We start from the raw sequence: 21,022 nt of genomic DNA on the forward strand, positions 1-21,022 counted from the left end.
AAATGGTCATGAATTGTGTTTGTTGTATAATGTACTTTTTTAGAAACTATTCCCTTTACCACAAGCATTGCTGGATTCCCCTTTGTACTTTTTACATTGTCTGCTTGCAGCACCTTGTGAGCTGTGTAAGATACTGTGAGATCATAAAATTCCTTAAGGAAATTACAATCAAATGTATGTATTTTTGATGTTTTATTCAGAATAAAGTTCAAACATAAATCAGCTTAACAAAATGAGCTGTTGCATATTTGGATTTATAAAAAGTTTCAAAAACATATATAATCCATTAATCATTAGGAAATAATTTCCCCAATTGGTTCTACAACACAAATTATACAGTCGTTTCTCAAACATTAATTTTGAAATTGCTGTTAAAAGCATATGTTGTTGATAAGTTGATTGATAAGGACTACTTCAGTGGTTGTTGTAATGGTGAGATTCATATAGTCATGGTGGTCACAATCATTTAGAGACTGTGTAGAGTTTTTCTACATATCTAATAATTCAAAGGTTTGTCTTTTTCTGCTTTTTCTGCTAGTCCAGGTGTGTGTTCTCCGATAACGTTGTCTCTTCGTAGCGCGCTACGAAGACTCAAAAGGTACACCTTAACTACAGGTATACCTTTCCTACGTGTGTTCTCCGAACTATACCTTAGGATGTTGCTTAAGATAAACCTTCTTAAGTTCGACCTTAGCAGGCGCTGTCCATGGTGGAGGCGCTGAATAGGTTGATATTGATGCCTCGATGATCGATTGTGCGCTCTTTCCTTCACAGCGGTATAGGTAAAGTATTGAGAAAACAATGTTATTTATAAAGAAGCGTTTTAGAAATAGTACAAACTGCATTTATCGGGGCTCATTGAAATATGTACATGCAGAAATAAATATGAGTATGTGTTTATAATTTAGCAAGTGTGCAATCCCAAACCCTCACGGCCATAAGTGTGTTAATGTTCTCCACAACGTATGCTGATTATCCACCAGCCATGTAGTTGACATACACTAACTGGCTCCGCGGACGGCGCCGTCTTTAATTTAAAACAAGTACTCGCTGTCTTGCTGCCATAGCTATAAAGTTTGTGCAACTCATCTTTCTTTATATATACTCCTAAGCCTTTTCTGTCAAATGGTTCGCCAGCTGATGTGCCTTAGGATAGTAATTAAAAAAGCCAACAACCATTAGTGTATGGAAACTGTATTAATGAAAACGCTTCCATACACTGGGTGTAGGCTATAACAACTTAAGTATTTTATGTGTAAAATTTTAAAGTAAAGTAAAAATGTAATTTTAATACTAAATCAGATTTTATATTAAATGTTCATATAAAATTTTCTATGTGTAATTAAACTGCGATGTAAAAAAGCTTTTTGCGTAGTGGTGGCCACTAGCGGTATGAACCGTCAGCAGCGATAAGGTATAGCTAAGAGCGCTCCAGACCAACCTTACGAACGTATGACTTACAGAAGGTATACTTAAGGTTTCGGAAACCACGTATTAACGATAAGGTACTTCTTAATGTACAACTTAAGAACGACGTAGCGTTAAGGTAGCTTCGGAGAACGCACCCCAGATGATCTTCAGCAAATGCCGTCTCCAACACCACCAGTAGAGACTGCTTAAGCTTCTTAAACATATCACACATGAACACATAGAGAATTGGGTTCAGACAGCTGTTTAGAACAACCAGATAGACACTGAAGATAGACACTGAATGCCATTGTTGTCAGAAGAACTTCTTCATCACTGTCAAAACCAGTTATCATTTTCTTCAGTTATTAAACAAAAATTGCAAACATGGTATGGAATAAGCATAGGAAAAAAGTCAGGACAACAGTCATAATGACCCTGTACAACTTGAGCTGCTTTCCCATTTTGAGGCGTTTGATTTGTACTCCAATAGCAATGTGTGAAGATGCAATGATCATGAAGGGGATGAGAAAGCCAAATGAAAATGTATATGTGACCAGAAACGTTAAAGGGTTACTTCAGGATTTAGCATTAAGCTTTGTATTAGTAGAACACCTGTAGTATTTTCGAATTACCATGCTTTCCACCCTCATATCCCCCTGAGACAAGAGATTTATGTATTTTTTGTCTGGAAAAAATCCTCCGATGACGCAAAAATCATCATTATGCGTCATCGGAGGATTTTCTGGACAGAGGCTAAAGACTACAGCCAGTAGAAGGCGTTGTTCCGCATGTTTTCAGCCCGCCCATAGAGGGTGGGATCTCACTCAGAATGTACACAGTGTCAGCCCTTTCTTTGGAAGCTAAGCTAGCAGGCTCTTGTTCTGTGGAGAAAGCTGAATAGTAGGAGAAAGCTGAGTAAGTAGGAGAAAGCTGAGTAGTAGGAGAAAGCTGAGTAAGTAACCAATGTCCGGGATTCAGCTTTTGCTTTCTGTGGTCGCCATTCATTGTTTACATTCACACCTTTCAATCTAACTGAATTCATTCCGATTGGTGAATTTGAATGTAGTGTTTACATGAACGCTAAACAAGTGATCGGTTGATGTGCGTTTTACCATTGCTAAGAAAAATTCCTGCTCCTCCGTGAGAGATGCGAGACCCGGTGCGTCTCAGGAATCACACCACCGGCCTCGCGCTGTTCTCACGCGGCCGTCAGGAAATGTAAAAAAAAAAAGTTTTGATGATTTGATGTTTTGATGTAAAAAAAAAAAAAAAAAAAAAAAAAAAAAAAAAAAAAAAAGATGATTACGGATGATATGAAGATAAAGTCTGTAATCGCAGAGTTGATAAACCAAATAGAGTTGACTGTCATCTTCATTCTGCAGCCAGTCAGAAATATGACAAGCCCGTTTCCAATGAAATCCACTATAAAGGTGACAATGAAAATAATGCATATATAAAAAATCTGAAATCTTGAGTCATCAGCCTGGATAGTGGTATAATTTGTTGCGCCTTGTTGTGTCAAGTTTTCAGGTCCAAAACTTGTTGTTTCTACACAACAAATAAAGAGAGAGAAACAGGTGAGGGCTGTTATTGAGTCTGTTTCAGATGCATCATCTTAACATTGTGGTGTTTCATGTGCAACATAATTTTTCCATGCAGTTTCACACACCAAAATGCAATTTTATTGCATTTTCAAAATGCAAATATTCTAAAGCATCAACAAAATTATTATTATTATTATTTTTTTTTTTATAAACCAACAAAGATATTTAACAAACTACAATAATTCACATAATCTTTACTGTCTGATTTCATCTTTAAAAATATATTTTGTCTTGTCATGTATGAGGAGTTTGTTCATAATACTGAATAAGAAACTTTTGGCATTGTCCTCATGCATCATATGGGAATCAGACCACAATGTTTGAACAAACAATTTAGATTTTGTAGGATTGAAAATAATCCAAGATATTTGAAATTAACCAAGACATTTGCTTTACTGTTTCCACCCCCTCTTTCTACCACAAGGACCATTTGGAATTCCTAAAGAGACTTTCGTTTTACGTTTACGCCAAGATTTGTGTACTTTGTCATACCTTTAGTACGGTGGGGGAAGTTGTAATTATCTGATGTCACATGGTCACATGGTCAGGAAAGGATAAAATAATATTGTAACTCTTGCTCTGTCTCTTTAGTGCTCTGGCTTTATTCTCTAGGTCCCTTTCTTGGGGCTCTCTCTCTTTACCTCCTCTTTCCTCTCTCTCTCTCTCTCTCTCTCTCTCTCTCTCTCTCTCTCTCTCTCTCTCTCACTCTCTCTCTCTCTTTACCTCCTCTTTCCTCTCTCTCTCTCTCTCTCTCTCTCTCTCTCACTCTCTCTCTCTCTCTCTCTCTCTCTCTCTCTCTCTCTCTCTCTCTCTCTCTCTCTCTCTCTCTCTCTCTCTGGTAACATTTGACATGCTGGGTAAGATTATTGGTATAAGTTATCATCTCATACATCTATTTTGTGACTATTTTAAGTGTAACCATAACCATATTTTGTCATAAAACCTTTCCAATTAAAAATAATGTGCTAAAGAGTTTTGATTTGGTATTGACTTTGAAGTGCTACCTATTGCATTATAATATTTTCACTCTCTATAGCAACGCTCTCCCACATATTAAGCTATATTGTACCTGTGCTTATTTCTGTCATTGGTATAAGTGGCAGTGGGTGGTAATAGACAAGAAATGTGCAGTTTTCTACCATCTTGCTGACAACTTTTCTTTACTCATTCGGCAGTCTTGCAGCCTGAACCACTGCAGGAAATCCACCCTTACAATTTCATCACTTGATGTTTGGGAGATTTGTGAAATGTTACAAATTGTGATGGATGTGTTCATGAATGAAATGTAAATTTAAGCAATGAGTCCACAAAAAGAGTTTCTGTCTGAGTTTTGAAAACATACTTAATATTAAATTATATTGAAAAATGCACTTATTAGCAGTACTATACTTTATTTTAAATGTTTTTGCTGTGTAAAGGTGGTAAGATGCAATAAAGAAGATCAGTCACAATTTAGAATGCAAACAGATTTAAGAAAGAAGACCAAATTCAGTCACATTAAAATGCTGTTATTTCAGCAGTTATTTTCAAATTTTGAAAACATTGTTTGGACAAATGCTGCTGGCACCAAAAATGTATTTAATACCTTCATAATCTGGAATCTACTGTTTTTTTTTTTTTTTCTTATTTAATTATTATTTATTTCTTGTCCACTTTTATTCATTTGGTTGATCATGTGACCTAACCAAGATGGCTGCGCTCTGTGAAGTGCTGCAGGCTTAAAGAGCAACTTGCAGGTTAGAAGACCCAACAAGTCAATGTATAGAAAAATAATGTAGGAACTAGATTTTCTTTAAAAAAAAAACTTATAAATATGCTACAGTGGCTTCTGGAGTCGTTTTTGTGAGAAAATTTTACTTCCGCATCTGAAAATGGGCGTGACGGGCGAGAGTCGTGACGTAGCACGAGGGAGAGCGGTCGATTCAAACAACAGGGAAATATGGATTGCAATGACATTTCGGACGCTGAGGAAATTGTTGACGGACCACAGCCATACAATTATGAGCCTGCTAGGCTGCCAAGAGAGCAGGGACAGGCCAGGATTAATGTTAGACAGAACATATTGGAACTTACAATAACAGAAACTAAGCTTTGATCAGGCGTTTGTCATGCTCATTAATATCCGCCCAGACTAACGTTACGTGATATAACTTAGCAGTTTCTCATGGAGAGACAGAGAGATATTTATTCCTGATACATATTTTGTTCCATAGGTGCTTGTGTGGGAAATGCGAGGCAATGTTTACAGCTGAGGAAAGTCAGTGTTGCAGGGAGGTGGATGCATACTGGGCCTTAGTGGAAAATGCCAAACTTCCATGGTTGCAGTTAGTGTTACTACAGTAAAGCCATGGTGAATGTTGCTGATCTATGGACACTGGATAGTTCGTTCATTCATTGCACAATGTTTATTCCTGGTTTTCACGTCAGCGCTGTTTGATTCGTTAATAACGGAGAAATGTGAATATTTCTCACTAGATCTCGCAGCGATGTTATTACTTCAGTGGCGAATTCTTTATTTACTGGATCTCGCAGTTAGGCTACAGTGTTGCTTGATCAGGCTCGCGCTGCACTGGTCCAAACTGATAAACGGTCCACACACAAACACAATAACGAGTAACTGTTAGCTCAGTTTCGTTCCGCTTACATTGCGTTTGCCAGTTGATGTTGTGCTCGCGCCTACATCCAGCGGGAGAACCCGAAGATGCGTACACTGAAGGAACCGCACTAGCTCTGAGTCTCACCCGGTTCTTACTTCGGTATCCCATGTTGAACTCCTTCACATCGCCGGGACGATAATCCTCCGATCTGAAGTGAACGCTACACACGACCGCGTTTTCCGAAGCCGACGCGGAAGAGAAATCCCGTCTCTTCACCTGCACAAACCGCACCCAGGCACGAAAGATAGATAGCACCGTCCTTTTTCTTGTTAGGAAACCGGTGGACTCGATGTCCTGACAGGCTGGAGTTTTTGCAAGCTCCACAAACACAAAAATTTACCATGACGATGATAAATTGAAATACAAAAACTACTGAAAACACACTGTCTCACGACCGCTCTTACTGAATACCAACCCACTCTGCACTGAGCTGCGGCAGAGCACAGCACACGTCTCCCTCGTGTGACGTAAAATGACGCGCTGTTGAAAAAAAAAGCGGTTTGTACGAGCAGTCAAAGAAAAGCTCACTTTATCTACTAAATTGGTGTCATTATGTCGTTTTAAAACATTTTAAATCCTGCATTATCTTTTCATATGGTATTTTCATACACGGTTATATATTCATTAAGATTTTTTTTTTACCTGCAAGATGCTCTTTAAGCATCAAATATACGTTTTTTTCTTGCCTAAAGTGTGAGTAGAAACGAACGAAAAACAAACAAACAAAAAAGTAGCACAGGAAAAGTCTACGATGGGCCCGAAGAAATCAGCAGCGGAGGCAAAGATGGAGAATGATTTGGAGGAATTCCGCGAGTCCCTAAATTATATGTCTGGGGAGCTAACGAAAGTGACGCAACAGCTGATGAAGCTAGCGGAGCTTTTTGAAGAAGTGAAACAACTTAAAAATACTGTAAGAGAAAGAGACAAAACCATCGAGGAGCTTGAGAAAAGAATCGACAACCTAGAGCAGCACACCAGAATGGAAGATGTAATAATTACAGGTCTTACCACCAAGCCGCGCTCTTACGCTAGAGCAGCTATGGAAGGCAGAAATATAAGTGAGGATGCACATGTCGAGGATTTGCAAACGCTGGAAGAGCAAGTTGTGAACTTTCTGGCAGAGAAGGATGTTTACCTGGATCCGAACGCCATCTCGGCATGCCATACTTTGCCGCGGAAGGACAAGGCTAATCCAGCTATTATCTTGCGCTTTGCAAATCGCAAACATAAGACAGAACTCATGCGTCAAGGAAAGAAGTTAAAAGGAACATCAGTGTATTTGAATGATCATCTCACAAAGAAAGCGGCAGGAATTGCCAGAGAAGCGCGTATCCTGAAAAAAAATGGGAAGATCAAAGCGACATGGACGAGGAACTGTAAGATATTTATCCAGCTAAATGGGCGCACTCCGGAACAAGCTAAAGTCATATTGGTAAGAGAAATGAAAGACCTTGACCAATTTAAATAATGTTGACAATTCCACTGAGTATTATTCTTGATACAACTCGAGAGAAGACAAGCCCTAGTGTTTATATGGGAAAGATAATTGTGTCCAGATGGGAGGACATGGATGCTCACAGGTGATATCTTGCCTTATTATTATTTTTAGTTACGCAGCGGATGTTTCCTGGATTAATAATTTAACACGAAGTAAACCATGGAATAATGGATACTTTTTTGTTGGACTGAGGATAGACTGTAACGCTGCAAATGGGCAGAGTGTGTTCGTCTTGCGTTGGATGGAGGACTTAAGTTTTGGGACATTTTTCTCAAGGGATATAATGACAGTGAGTCGCTTTCCTATTAGTGGTTGTTCCAATGGTATTCAGTGGAGTCGACAAGTGGACATCAATATTTCGAACACTCGGACTTTGGGCTTTGGATTTGGGAGGACTGGGAACTGTACGGGACATCTCCAAATGGACTGTAGTTTTATGTGTGTGTCTGATTGTGTGCTGTGTGTGCGTGTGTGTGTGTGATTATTAGTGTGTTGCCCGGGCATAAATCTGGATCTATACGCTGTCTGTGTGCGTGTCCTGCGTACGTGTGCATAAACGTGTCCTCCATGAGCGTGAAGGGTCCTGTGGTTGGGTTGTCCAATGATATGTACTTCTGGTCGGAAGGTGTAGGTATGACAACACTAAAAAACAAATGTATGACAGTGAGGATGAATTGAGTGAAGTGGATATTGACGATAATGATGTAGAATTTATAAATGGTAATGAAGACATCAATCTGTACAATGATATAAATTATGGGGCAAATGAGTTTGGCTGTGACATAGATCCGGATAAGCATTTGTTTAATAATATAATTAATGATTGTGATTACTACACTGACGAGCAATTTAAATGTATTAATATGAATGGTGCCTTTAGTATTATACACTTTTATAGTAGGAGTTTGAACAAAAATTATAACGACATTAAACAATATCTTAGTCAGTTTAATAAATTCAGTGTCATTGCTGTTTCTGAGACTTGGTTGGATGCAGATAGGTGCTGTGAAGTAGAATTAGATGCATATGAACTGTTCACTACCAATCGGATAAATAAAAGAGGTGGGGGCGTTGCACTATACATAGATACAGATCTGAGGTTTAAAATGATTAATAGTGAGTCAACCACCATTGATGATGTTTTGGAGTGTATAACATGTGAAATTATTGTAGAAAAATCTAAAAATATTGTTGTTAGTTGTGTGTACAGAACACCTGGATCATGTCTAGACATCTTCAATAAAAAAATGGACAGTCTTTATAGTAATTTAAACAAGGTCCATATTGTGTGTGGTGACTTTAATATTAATCTTCTGAACCCTCAGAAAAATGTGAAAACAACAGACTTCATTAATACTATGTATAGCAACACTCTTTTTCCCCTTATTGTTAAGCCAACCAGAATTACTACTGACACATCAACATTAATAGATAATATTTTTACTAATCAATTAGCAAGTCAAATTACTGCTGGAGTACTTATTAATGACATCACTGACCATCTTCCTATTTTTAGTATTTTCAAACAATTACAAAATAATACAACCAAAACAAATGATTTCAAAGTCGTAAGACATAGAACACCTGAAGCTATTGCTGCTCTCAAGGGTGACTTATGTGCCCAAACTTGGGAAGACGTGTATGCAACTCCTGACCCTGATAGGGCATACAATGCCTTCCTACTTAACCTAATTCAATTGTATGACCAGCACTGTCCGCGTAAGAAATACTACATTAAAAACAAAAATAGCCAGGATAAACCATGGCTTACTAAGGGCATAGCTAAGGCCTGTAAGAGAAAACAACAACTCTATAGAGTTTATTTAAAGCAAAGGACTAAACAAACTGAAGAAAGGTATAAAATGTATAAAAATAAGTTAACTCAAATAATAAGATTTAATAAAAAAGCGTACTATCACAGTTTGCTGGAGCAGAAAAAGAATGATATCCAAGGTACCTGGAGGGTTTTGAATGGCATTATCAGGAATGGGAGAAAAAAGGAAGAATATCCAAATCACTTCAAAGTGAATAATTCAATCATCAGTGAAAAAAAGGAAATTGCTAATGCATTTAATAGCTTTTTTGTCAGTGTGGGTCTAAGTTAGCCAATGGAATTGTGCAATCAAACAATGCAAAAGAATTTGAAGAAATTAATATTAAAAATAATCTAAACTCACTTTTCATTGAAAGTGTTAGTGAGAGAGAAATTATTGAATTGTACATACCTTCAAGACTAAGAGAACAACAGATAGATTTGACATAGATATGGTCCTTGTGAAAGATATCATTGATTGTATTGTTACTCCTTTCATGTATATATGTAATCAGTCTTTTTTAATGGGTATCTTTCCGAGTAAAATGAAAACTGTCAAAGTAATACCTATTTTTAAAAGTGGAGATAAGCAACAGCTTACTAATTACAGACCAATCTCAATACTCTCGCAGTGTTCAAAAATATTGGAAAAGCTATTTGTGAAACGACTTGATAGCTTTATAGACAAGCATAACCTGTTAAGTGAACATCAGTATGGTTTTAGATCCAATAGGTCCACTTCAATGGCAGTCACAGAATTAGTAGAACAGATATCAACATCTATTGAAAACAGTGAGTATGCTGTTGGTGTGTTTATTGACCTTAGCAAGGCCTTTGACACAATAGACCATTCATTGCTTTTAAATAAATTAGAAAGGTATGGTGTCAGGGGCTTAGCACATGCTTGGCTAGAAAGTTATCTAAGTGACCGAAATCAGTATGTACATATTAATAGTATCAGTTCAATGGAGGCAAAAATTACCCACGGTGTTCCTCAAGGCTCCGTTTTGGGACCTAAACTATTTATTATGTACATTAATGAAATTAGTGAAGTCCTCAACAAATTGCAATGTATCCTATTTGCTGATGATACCAGTTTGTACGGTTCGGGAAAAGATCTTGAGCTGCTTTTGAATTCAGTGGAAACCAAGCTTAAGATACTCAAAAAATGGTTTGAAGTAAATAAACTTTCCATAAATCTGCATAAAACTAAATATATTGTATTTGGAAACAAGGTAGTAAACAAACTATGTCGACTCAAAATTGGGGAGGTAGAAATTGAAAGGGTGTATGTAACAAAGTTCTTGGGAATTAACATTGATGATAAGTTAAATTGGAAAGCGCATATAAATATACTAAAGACTAAAATTTCTAAACTTATTGCTATACTGTGTAAAATAAAAACCTCTGTGAATCAAAACGCATTATATATACTGTACAATTCCCTCATCCTTCCATACCTTAGCTATTGTGTGGAAATATGGGGGAATACCTATAAAACTAATATACAACCCATTTTCTTATTGCAGAAGAAAGCAATTAGAGTGATTAGCTATGCAGAATACCTTGCTCCAACAAATCCACTTTTTATTAGATTAAATATATTAAAATTTCATGATCTTGTTGATGTTTACACAGCAGTTGTGATGTACAAGGCTCACAATCTCATGCTTCCTCACTGTTTACAAGAGATGTTTCAAACTAGAGAATCTAGATACAGCCTTAGAGGAACTGATCTGTTACAAAAACCCATGGCGAAGAGTAATACTAAGAGGAGGTGTTTATCAGTTAAAGGAGTTGATCTATGGAACGGTCTTCTTACTCAACTTAAGGGTTCTAAAACTATTAATGCATTTAAGAAAATGTATAAGTTAAACATTATGGAAAAGTATAGAACACTTGAATGAAGAACATTAGTAAAGAAGTTGAAAGAGGATGCATAATATAATTTTGATTGTGAAGTTTAAGTTCTGTGCTTACATGTTACCATCGTTGGTATAAGAGAAACTGTATAATTGTGTCATCTTGGGACATAGTGTCTCAGTTGTAAAAGGGGTTAGGCAAAATAAGTCTTGACTTCAGCCTAAACCCCTTCGGTCAGGCATTATTTAGCATTTAAATTCCTAATGTACACATTTTGTATTTTTCTTTCTAATGTACACATTTTGTTTTTTTGTTTTTTTTTCTTTCTTTGTTTTTTTTTTTTCTGTATTTTTTTGTATTATGTACAGGATCTTTGAATAATATGTGACCTAAGATTTAAATGTTTATAATGACCGAAGAAATAAATTACTACTTACTACTAAATACTTAAAATTTAACAGAATATTATATATTTTGTACATTCAACTACATTGTGTAATTTTTAAATTACAAGGCAAATATATTCATTACATTGTTATACAGACTAAAGACTTTTTTTTAAAGACTTTTTTAAAAAATATTATTTTATATTATACATTAATTATATGACATGATATACGTATTGATGATCTGATTGGTTTTAGCCGGCACTCTATCTGTTTGTATTGACTGTCTCTTAAACAGTTTTGCATTTACTATTGAGAGGTGTTTAAAAAACATGTCATAAAAAAATTATTCACATATTCAGTTCTTACCCATTTTTGAGCTGTTAATGCACTGAGATAAGCCGAGTCTTGATCTTATAACTTCTTAGTCTTTCTGACAGATTGTTAGCTTTATACCAGACAGCAAATGTACATCCCTACAGACTGATTGGCTGTTACTGATAGTGGCCATCGGCAGATTGATGAAATTATTACAGCAGAACCTTTCCTGTCACAGCATGTTCCTGAAGCACAAACACAGTGCATGGTGCTAGACTTAAATTCAAATACATGAACTGATAAAAATGTATATACTGTAAGTTGTTTTGAATAACAGTGCCAATGTAAAATGAATCATAAAATTATGTTTCAGTGATTATAGTTTTTTCCAATTGCTTAAACACATTTCTTGAAGTTATGCCTCCTTTTCTCGAAACTCTAAACACAAATCCATAACTTCTTACCCAATTCCGCATTCTTCCTATTTTCAGGTCAAAATGAAGCTCTCCACTCAAAACCATTAAATCTTGCTGAAAAATCTAACTTTGCCTTCAGAAATGACACACAAGCTCTCAAAATCAAACACACTACAACATATTCTTACACCACGGTGAGATCGATTCAAAACAATACTACAAAAAAACGGTAATACATGAGTTATGTTGCTTGTGGTTCTCCCACTCAAAAACCTTTTCAAAACACAACAAAAGACAACAAATGTATACATTTGCACAATTTACACACAAACAACAACAAAAAAAATCCTATCTTTGGTCTGGGACAAGCCAGAGAATCTCGTCAGCATCACAAGCTATATTGGCCCTAGCCAGGCAGTGGGGGTAAAATCCACATTTCATCTGAGACCTACTGTCTCCTTGCCCTTGCCCTTCCTTGTCCTCTTTCTCTTCCTTCACTCCCTACTGCTCTTCCTCCACTTCATACTCGTCCTCTTCCTCCACCTCCACCTCATACTCTTCCCGTCCTTCACCTCTTCCTCCACTCCCTACTATTCTTCCTCACCCTCCTCCTCTCCAATGTCCTCGACCTCTTCTTTCATGTATCTCTGGATCCATTGTTACAAAACTGAATGAACTGACTCTGGCTCTTTTATCTATTGAAGGTTCTGATTGGTGTGAGATCAATTTGGACTCTTTGTGTTTTCACTTGGGTAATATGTGCTAAATGAGCTGAAGCTGCACTTACAGTGGGTATACTTGACATGTACTGACAGAAAGGTCTAATTATATTTAGCCTACTTGTACCTATCTTTTGATCGAGATATACTTAAATGTATAATTAAGTATTCTAAGTATACTTGGCTTGTAGTTTAGTTTACAGTTTTTCTGAATTGCTAAAACACTAAACCCCATTCTCTGAACCAAATTATCAATAGCCTAATCAAATGTGTCGAATAAATCACTCTTTCTGTAAAGCATTAAACAAGTTCAGGTAGTTAAAAAAACACTGTTTGCAAATCTCATGCACTCATTTTTGCAAAACTTTTGCACAGAATGATCCATTGTAGAGATTCTAAAAGTCAATGGTTTATGTTTAACTATATAATTGTTGGGTATTGTGCATAGTATGAGAATGAGATTGGGTGACCAACTTTAAATATTAATTGTGATTTGAACAGGCACATAACAGACATCTTACAGCCATTTTATTTTGGTTTCTTGTGAGTAAAAGAGAAAAGACAAAGAATTATTTTCGTTTACATATGCACTGTATTATAATTAGAGATTTACTGCTTTTTCCTGCGTATTTGCAATGAAGAAGTGCTTGCTTTTATCCCCAATGAAGGACTAAGCTTTTTAATAAATTGAAGAATTGCTGTGTTGTAAACCAGAAGAGACTTCTGGAAATTAAGCTGTTTAATTTGATTTTTACGGTTCTCTGAGTGTTCAAGATTTCAGACAGCTGCCTTGAAAAGTGGGATGACTGCAGGAAAATAAAAGAGGAAGTGGAGCCTGCAGCCACCCTCCTGAAAGAGGAAGCTGACACTTCTGAGAGGGGTCAGCAAGGGGAGACTGAGACAGTGCAAAGGTAACAATTCACTTGAGACTTTTCCTAAAGACAATTTTGCCATGCATTATGAAATTTTGTGGCAGGATGGATCAAGCCAGACCGATGAGAGTGCCATCACAGCCTGACGATCCAATGTATCAGCCTGAAGTTCAACTGAATGGCAATCCACACAGAAAGACAATCAGCCTTGTGGGCTAGGTGCTGCATTTTCAATGATCACTACAGAAACTGTTTCAAATTGAGTTATTATTTACTTGATTGTTTTTGATTATCCACTGGTTTCAGAAATTCTTCATTATTCTTCAACTAACACTTTGAATCTGCTTTCAATAGGTACCAGTCAGTAACAGCCCTATTGCAGGAAGTGCAGTGAGAGCATGACTCAACAATCAGTAAAAACTTAGGCTGGATTCTCTAGAAAAGACATTACATCAACCAACTAGTGGTAAAAAGCATTAATAGGTTATTGACATTGCAGAATTCTATGGAAAATAAAAATACAAAATAGGCCACAAGGCATCTAAAGAGAAATTATTTACTAGAAAAGTAAAAATATTGGTCACTCCATTTCATTTAAAATGTAATTTTCTGGATTCAATGAAAACAATGTTTTCTAATTCTAAACTTTTGAAATGACATGCTGTCATCAACATGGGTACGAGATAGAAATGTTATTTTCTTTTTTTTCCAAGGATCAAAGATTGTGTGAAGATTTCTAAATCTTCTTTTAAATAGCTCTATTTGATTTTGAAAAGTTAGGTTTACGTTCACTGTGTTAAACTCAAACACATGGCGACTGCATCGGACAAGTGAAAATTTATATCCTAACGTTTAGACACTGTTGCAAGGGGAATGCCACAGTGTGTCTACGTTCAGTAGTTTCTGTCGTCGTCGAATTTTGTTACCGTTCAGATTTGGTGGTATTCCACTCCTAATAAATATATGCTCCCCATTCAGTTCATAAACTGCTATGGCAGACAAAAAGGTATGATTCTCTGGCCAGAGAGGGGTGTACAGAGAGGGGTGTATGAAAGTGTATGAAAGTATGTGAAAGATCTGAGAAACACAGAGACAAATAAATGATGTCAATCAAAACCAGGGCCGGAGTGGGGCCACTTTTCAGCCCTGAAGTTCATGCCCAAGACCGGCCCACTTTTTCCACGGTGGAATTCCAAATTAGCACTTTTTCCAATTTGGATAAATGAAGCAACAGTTCAGTTGTTACTATTGTGTAGTTGGTATTAATACCATAGTTCAACAAATAATGTAAATGTTAAATAATAATTCACTTAGACTTTATAAGAAGCAATTGCGATTTTATATCACACAATTCAGACTATATCTCGCAATTCTGTATTTCTGACTTTAAAAAGAAGCAATTGCAACTTTATTTCACGCAGTTCTGACTTTATATCTTGCAATTTCTGACTATAAGAAGCAATCGACTTTAATTCACACAATGCTGAATTTATAACACGCAATTGCTAGCCTAGAAATCTAGACGTACCCTAGCGGCAGCAAAATGTATTTCGCAGCCAGGGTAGTCTAGCAACTCTCAATAAACCTTCTAGCTGCAAAAACCCAAATTGGGTCAGGCCAATCACGTCGTGTATAGAGTAGGCGGGGCGAGCTTAACATATGACGACAGAGTTGCGACGGTTACCTGCTGCTACTTGAAAACAAAGAATGACGGCTGCTGATGGAGAACAACGGTCTTTCGAATCGGCTTTGCCGCGACTCTGGAGGACTTGGAGTTATTTTTTTCTTTGAAAAAAAGAGCAAAGAACGGCACTTAAGTCATTCTTAAAAAAGGGAGATGTGTTCGTCGTTTTGCCGGCCAGATATGGCAAAAGTTGAATCTTTCAACTAAGCTCCGCTGTTGGGAAAACGCTCTGGTTGGTTGAAGCGCTGTCCTATTGCGTGCCGAGAGAATTTGAAAGACAGCCGTTTATCCCGCCCCTCGGAGTGAGCCGTGACTATGGTAAGTTTCCAGACCTAACATCTTGATGTAGGTCTGGCTTGCCAGGCTATGCAATTGCGACTTTATATCTCACAATTTTGACCATCTCGCAATGCTGACTTTATAACACGCAATTGCAACTTTATTTCAGGGAATTCTGACAGTTATATCTCGCAATTCTGACTTTATAAAACACAATTGAGACTTAATATCACGCAATTCTGACCATCTCGCAATGCTGACTTTATAACACGCAATTGCAACTTTATTTCAGGCAATTCTGACTTTATAACACGCAATTGAGACTTTATTTCACGCAATTCTGATGTATTCCGAAATGTAAACTCGCAAGTGTGAGATAAAAAGTCGCAATTATCTTTTAAAACGTTTTATTCTGTGACGCAAACAAGCTTCCATACCTCCTGGCCTCTTCCTCCCAGCCATCCTCCCTGACGTGTACCATTACGGTAGGGCCGGCCAGGCGCGGTAGGCGCCGGCAATGCCGCGGGCCCGCGGCCGCAGTAGCCTACCTAAAACGTTTTGGAAAAGACTGGCTGTGGACCCAACCAACTCTATAGTAGGGGAGGGGAGAACTCCCTCACATGGTACAACCCATGCAGAGGCTGCGCGCTGCAGTGTCAGAAGGCGGAACGTGTAATGTTACTAACGTGACATTGAAATGTGAAAAAAAAAAATAAATAAAAAATAAAATCCTCGACCGGCCCAAAAGTGAAGTGGCCCACCGGGAATTCTCCCGATTCTCCCGATTACCCAATCCGGGCCTGATCAAAACAGCTGTATCTAAATGTAAAAAGTGGGCCCACAGGTTAAAATTTGACCCCACAGGGTAAAATATGCCCATAGGGAAGAAAATATGCCCAATAAAATAACGACCATGGATGAATTTGGCCAACTATCCTGGGCTGAATTATTGTTGTGGCAGAAAGAAACAGAGCCACACCTGCGCAGCGTATAACTTTGGGAAGGCAGAGAGCAAGCTAGCTTGCCCTGTCCACCCCATAATTAACTTTTTCCTTTTACAGGATGTCATGATGGATCTCATCAAACAGAACTGATTCTGTTCCAAATGAATAAAATATGTCTTGTTTCTGTTTAACATGAAATTGTACAGGTCTCATCAAAAAAGGACGACCGGCCAGACAAGCAGATGATGTTAATACATGTTGTCACTAACAAAAAATATTTAAGGTCTCCATTCACAGGTTGTTCTTGTGGTTCACTCCACAAACAAGGTCCAGTGGAGTGCAGTTGTGTTCTGAGGAAAAATTCTTGCAACTACCAGCAAGGTTGGAGAGTGCGACACCTCCATCCAAGCATCTCACCTTAAACTACACCAACCAGCCTCAGCAAACCCAAATGCCGACGCCAACGCCAACGCCAGCGACAACGCACAGTGTCAAGTGGGGGATCAAGGACGTGCTAGTAACGTACCTCCCTTGTCAACGAGGGAAAGCCCATTGCAACGGTTTGCAAAGAATCACCCTGGTGAAGATGGAACGTCCATGGGGTAATGAGATGATCAACACACCTGGGAGAAAGATGTGGACCAACTAATGGTTTAAGCTTAGCATAATAATTAATTTTGTGTGATGTTTATTGATGTTTTATTTGGTTCAATCAAACTATACTGTAGGACTGAGATTTGAACAATTACTGATTAATTTGAAAATATTTCAGGTACATGTAAATTGGAAAGAGGAAAATCTCTTAATTCTGTAGAGTATTGTCACGGTTGAGTTATGCACTGTTTCCTCTGTGTCGCGTGTCACTGTTTGTTTTCATGTCTGTGAGTGTGCGTGAGTGGGCGTTGTCCTGCTCGCGTGGTTGTTCAGTGCTCCAGCTGATATCAATCACGCTCACTCCCCGCTCCAGCTGCTATCAATTCCCGCTCTCCATAAATACTCACTCATCTCTCCATTCCAGTGTCCATCCGTTGTTTGCAGTCCCGCTGAGTGTGTCGTGTCGAGTCTTCCGGATCCTGTCTTGTCTGTGGATTGTCTTCTCTGTTCACTGCATCGAGCACCGCGCACGGGATATCACCACTGGATCACCTCATCTGAGCACCACTTCACCTGACCATCGAAGTCTTTGCGAGAGAGCCTGACTGCCGCTTCCCCCCTTAGAGACTGTCATCTTTGACTTTTGAGTGATATTACCATTGAGTTTGCTGTTCCAAATAAACACTGTTTTCACCCACATTTGCTTCCGGTAATCTATCATGACAGAACGGATGGACCAATCCATGGGAGCAGCGGGTGATTCTTCGGCCTTATTAGAGGATTTCATTCGAGTGTGCATCGGCCGGATGGATGCACAGGAACGCAGCCAGGGGGAGACTGGACGAGCAATTCAGGCTCTGGTCTCGCAGGTGTCCGAGCTCACCCAGCGATTCCATCAACTTCAACCTCTCACTGCGCCAGCACCCCCAGACCCTCCGGCCGTTCCCCCCACACCAGCTGTGCCGCTCTCTCAATCAGAACCCAGACTTCCAACCCCCGAGTCATACTCTGGTGAGCCCAACTACTGCCGCCCGTTTCTAACACGTTGCAGCATGCATTTCTCCCTACAGCCTAGGACCTTCGAGAAGGAGGAATCGAAAGTGGCATTCGTGTTAACGCTACTAACGGGGAGAGCGGCGCTTTGGGGAACGGCGGTCTGGGAGAATCAAGACCAGTGCTGCTCCTCGTTCCAGGCGCTCTCGGCGGAGATGCGGAGGGTCTTTGATCGTGCCGTCACGGGAAGAGAGGCTGCCAGGGTTCTGGCAGATCTGCGCCAGGGAGATCGCTCTGTCTCGGACTATTCCATTGAGTTCAAGACCCTGGCGGCCGAATGTCGCTGGAACGAGGAGGCGCAGTGGGATCTATTCCTGCATGGGCTGGCCGAACGCGTCCAAAGAGAGATCTACGCCCTGGACCTACCCTCGTCTCTCAACGCTCTCATGGATCTGGCCCTGAGGGTGGACGCTCGTTTGTCTCGGATTGGCCAACGTACGTCACCCAACAGAATCCGCAGCAGCGTGGAACACCAGCGGTCCAGCGGCATGGACGCGTTCGGTCCCCACGATCCCGAGCCCATGCAGATAGGGCGAGCTCGGCTTTCCCGGGAGGAGAAAGAAAGGCGGAGATCCCAGGGCCTTTGCTTATACTGTGGTGGTGCTGGACATTTCACTCATAGCTGTCCAGTAAAAGGCCCAGCCCGATAGTAAGTATGAGGCTACTATCGGGTGGGATCTCCGCAGAGAAGACCTCATCCACTTCCACCATCCTCCCGGTAAGACTGAGATGGTCAACTCACGATCACCACTGCAATGCACTTATAGACTCTGGAGCTGAAGGTAACTTCATGGATCACCGTTTTGCATTACAGTTTCAAATTCCTCTCCAAACACTCCCTCAGAAAATCACCGTCAATGCATTAAACGGACAATCACTACCAGCCATCTTCCAAGTTACCGAGAGTCTCACACTCATCACATCTGGTAATCACGCAGAAACCATTTATTTTTACATCATGGACTCCAATCTCACCCCCATTGTTTTAGGACACCCCTGGCTAAGGTTACACAATCCCCGCATTGACTGGAAACTAAGAACTATTTCGGCTTGGAGCACTGAGTGTCATAATTCGTGTCTAGTGTCTGCTTGTTCTGTTGTTTCTGTCCCTGTGTTGCAGGAGGAAGCAGTGGATTTGTCAAACGTGCCCGTAGAGTACCGTGACCTGAGGGAAGTGTTCAGTAAGTCAAGGGCTGCTTCTCTCCCTCCGCATCGTCCCTATGACTGTGCAATAGATTTACTGCCAGGTAAGTCTCCGCCTAAAGGCAAGATTTATTCACTCTCGGTTCCTGAGAGAGAAGCTATGGAGAAATATATTTCTGATTCTCTAGCAACCGGGTTCATCCGTCCTTCCTCTTCTCCTGCGGGGGCGGGGTTCTTTTTTGTGGGGAAGAAGGACGGTTCTCTGTGACCTTGCATTGATTACCGAGGGCTGAATAACATCAGGTGAAGAACACTTATCCTTTGCCGTTGATGTCTTCAGCCTTCGAGAGGTTGCAGGGAGCATCACTCTTCACAAAATTGGACTTACGTAACGCTTATCATTCGGTCCGCATCAGGAAGGGGGATGAATGGAAGACTGCTTTTAACACCTCTAGGGGGCACTTTGAATATTTGGTTATGCCGTTTGGCCTGTCCAATAGTCCCGCAGTCTTCCAGGCGCTCGTCAATGATGTGTTGCGAGACATGATCGATCAATTCATATATGTTTACCTGGATGACATATTGATTTTTTCTTCGTCTCTCCAGGGGCATGTGCAACATGTCCGACGAGTGCTTCAAAGATTGCTAGAGAATGGGCTTTTTGTCAAGGCGGAGAAATGCGTTTTCCATGCACAGTCGGTTCCTTTTCTGGGACACATCGTGTCGGCTGAAGGTATGCGTATGGATCCTGACAAAGTTAAGGCTGTGGTAGAATGGCCAATCCCAGATTCCCGCAAGGCCCTGCAGCAGTTTTTGGGATTCGCCAACTTCTATCGGCGATTTATTCGCAACTTCTGCCAACTAGTAGCACCTCTGACCGCCTTGACCTCTCCCAAAACTACGTTCAGGTGGTCAGACGCAGCTGAGGCTGCGTTTGCTAAACTCAAGAGCTGCTTTGTTTCAGCCCCCATCTTAATTGCCCCTGATTCGTCACGTCAGTTTGTGGTGGAGGTCGATGCGTCAGAGGTGGGGGTAGGCGCAGTTCTTTCACAACGCTCTCCTTCAGACAACAAGATGCATCCCTGCGCGTTTATGTCACATCGTCTATCTCCTGCCGAACGAAATTATGACATTGGTAACCGAGAGCTGTTGGCAGTCAAGTTAGCTTTGGAGGAATGGCGTCACTGGTTGGAAGGATCAGGGGTACCCTTTATCGTCTGGACAGACCACAAGAAACTGGAGTATATTAGAACCGCCAAAAGATTGAACTCCAGGCAGGCTCGGTGGGCACTTTTTTTCGGTCGTTTCGATTTTACTCTTTCTTATCGTCCAGGGTCCAAAAACATCAAACCCGATTCTTTGTCGCGTATTTTTGATCGTCCCGAACACGAACCTACTCCCGAGCGCATTTTTCCAGAGACCCTAATTATCTCTTCGCTCACATGGGAGGTCGAATCGAGGGTCAAGAAGGCCTTGGAAGGGGTAACGCCCCCGATCCGGTGCCCACCTAACCGCTTATTTGTGCATGAGGGATTACGATCAGACGTTATCCAGTGGGGTCATTGCTCTAATCTAGCCTGTCATCCAGGGGTAAATCGTACTATCTATTTAGTTAAGCAGCGATTCTGGTGGCCACTTATGGCTCGTGATGTTCACAATTTTGTCTTGGCTTGCTCAAGTTGTGCCACTGGTAAGTCGTCCAATCGACCCCCAGATGGGTTACTTCGCGGATTCGCGGATTTCAGTACTTGGTGGATTGGGAAGGTTAC

Source organism: Scardinius erythrophthalmus (assembly GCF_964197995.2).
Source record: "Scardinius erythrophthalmus genome assembly, chromosome: 7".
Taxonomy (NCBI): domain Eukaryota; kingdom Metazoa; phylum Chordata; class Actinopteri; order Cypriniformes; family Leuciscidae; genus Scardinius; species Scardinius erythrophthalmus.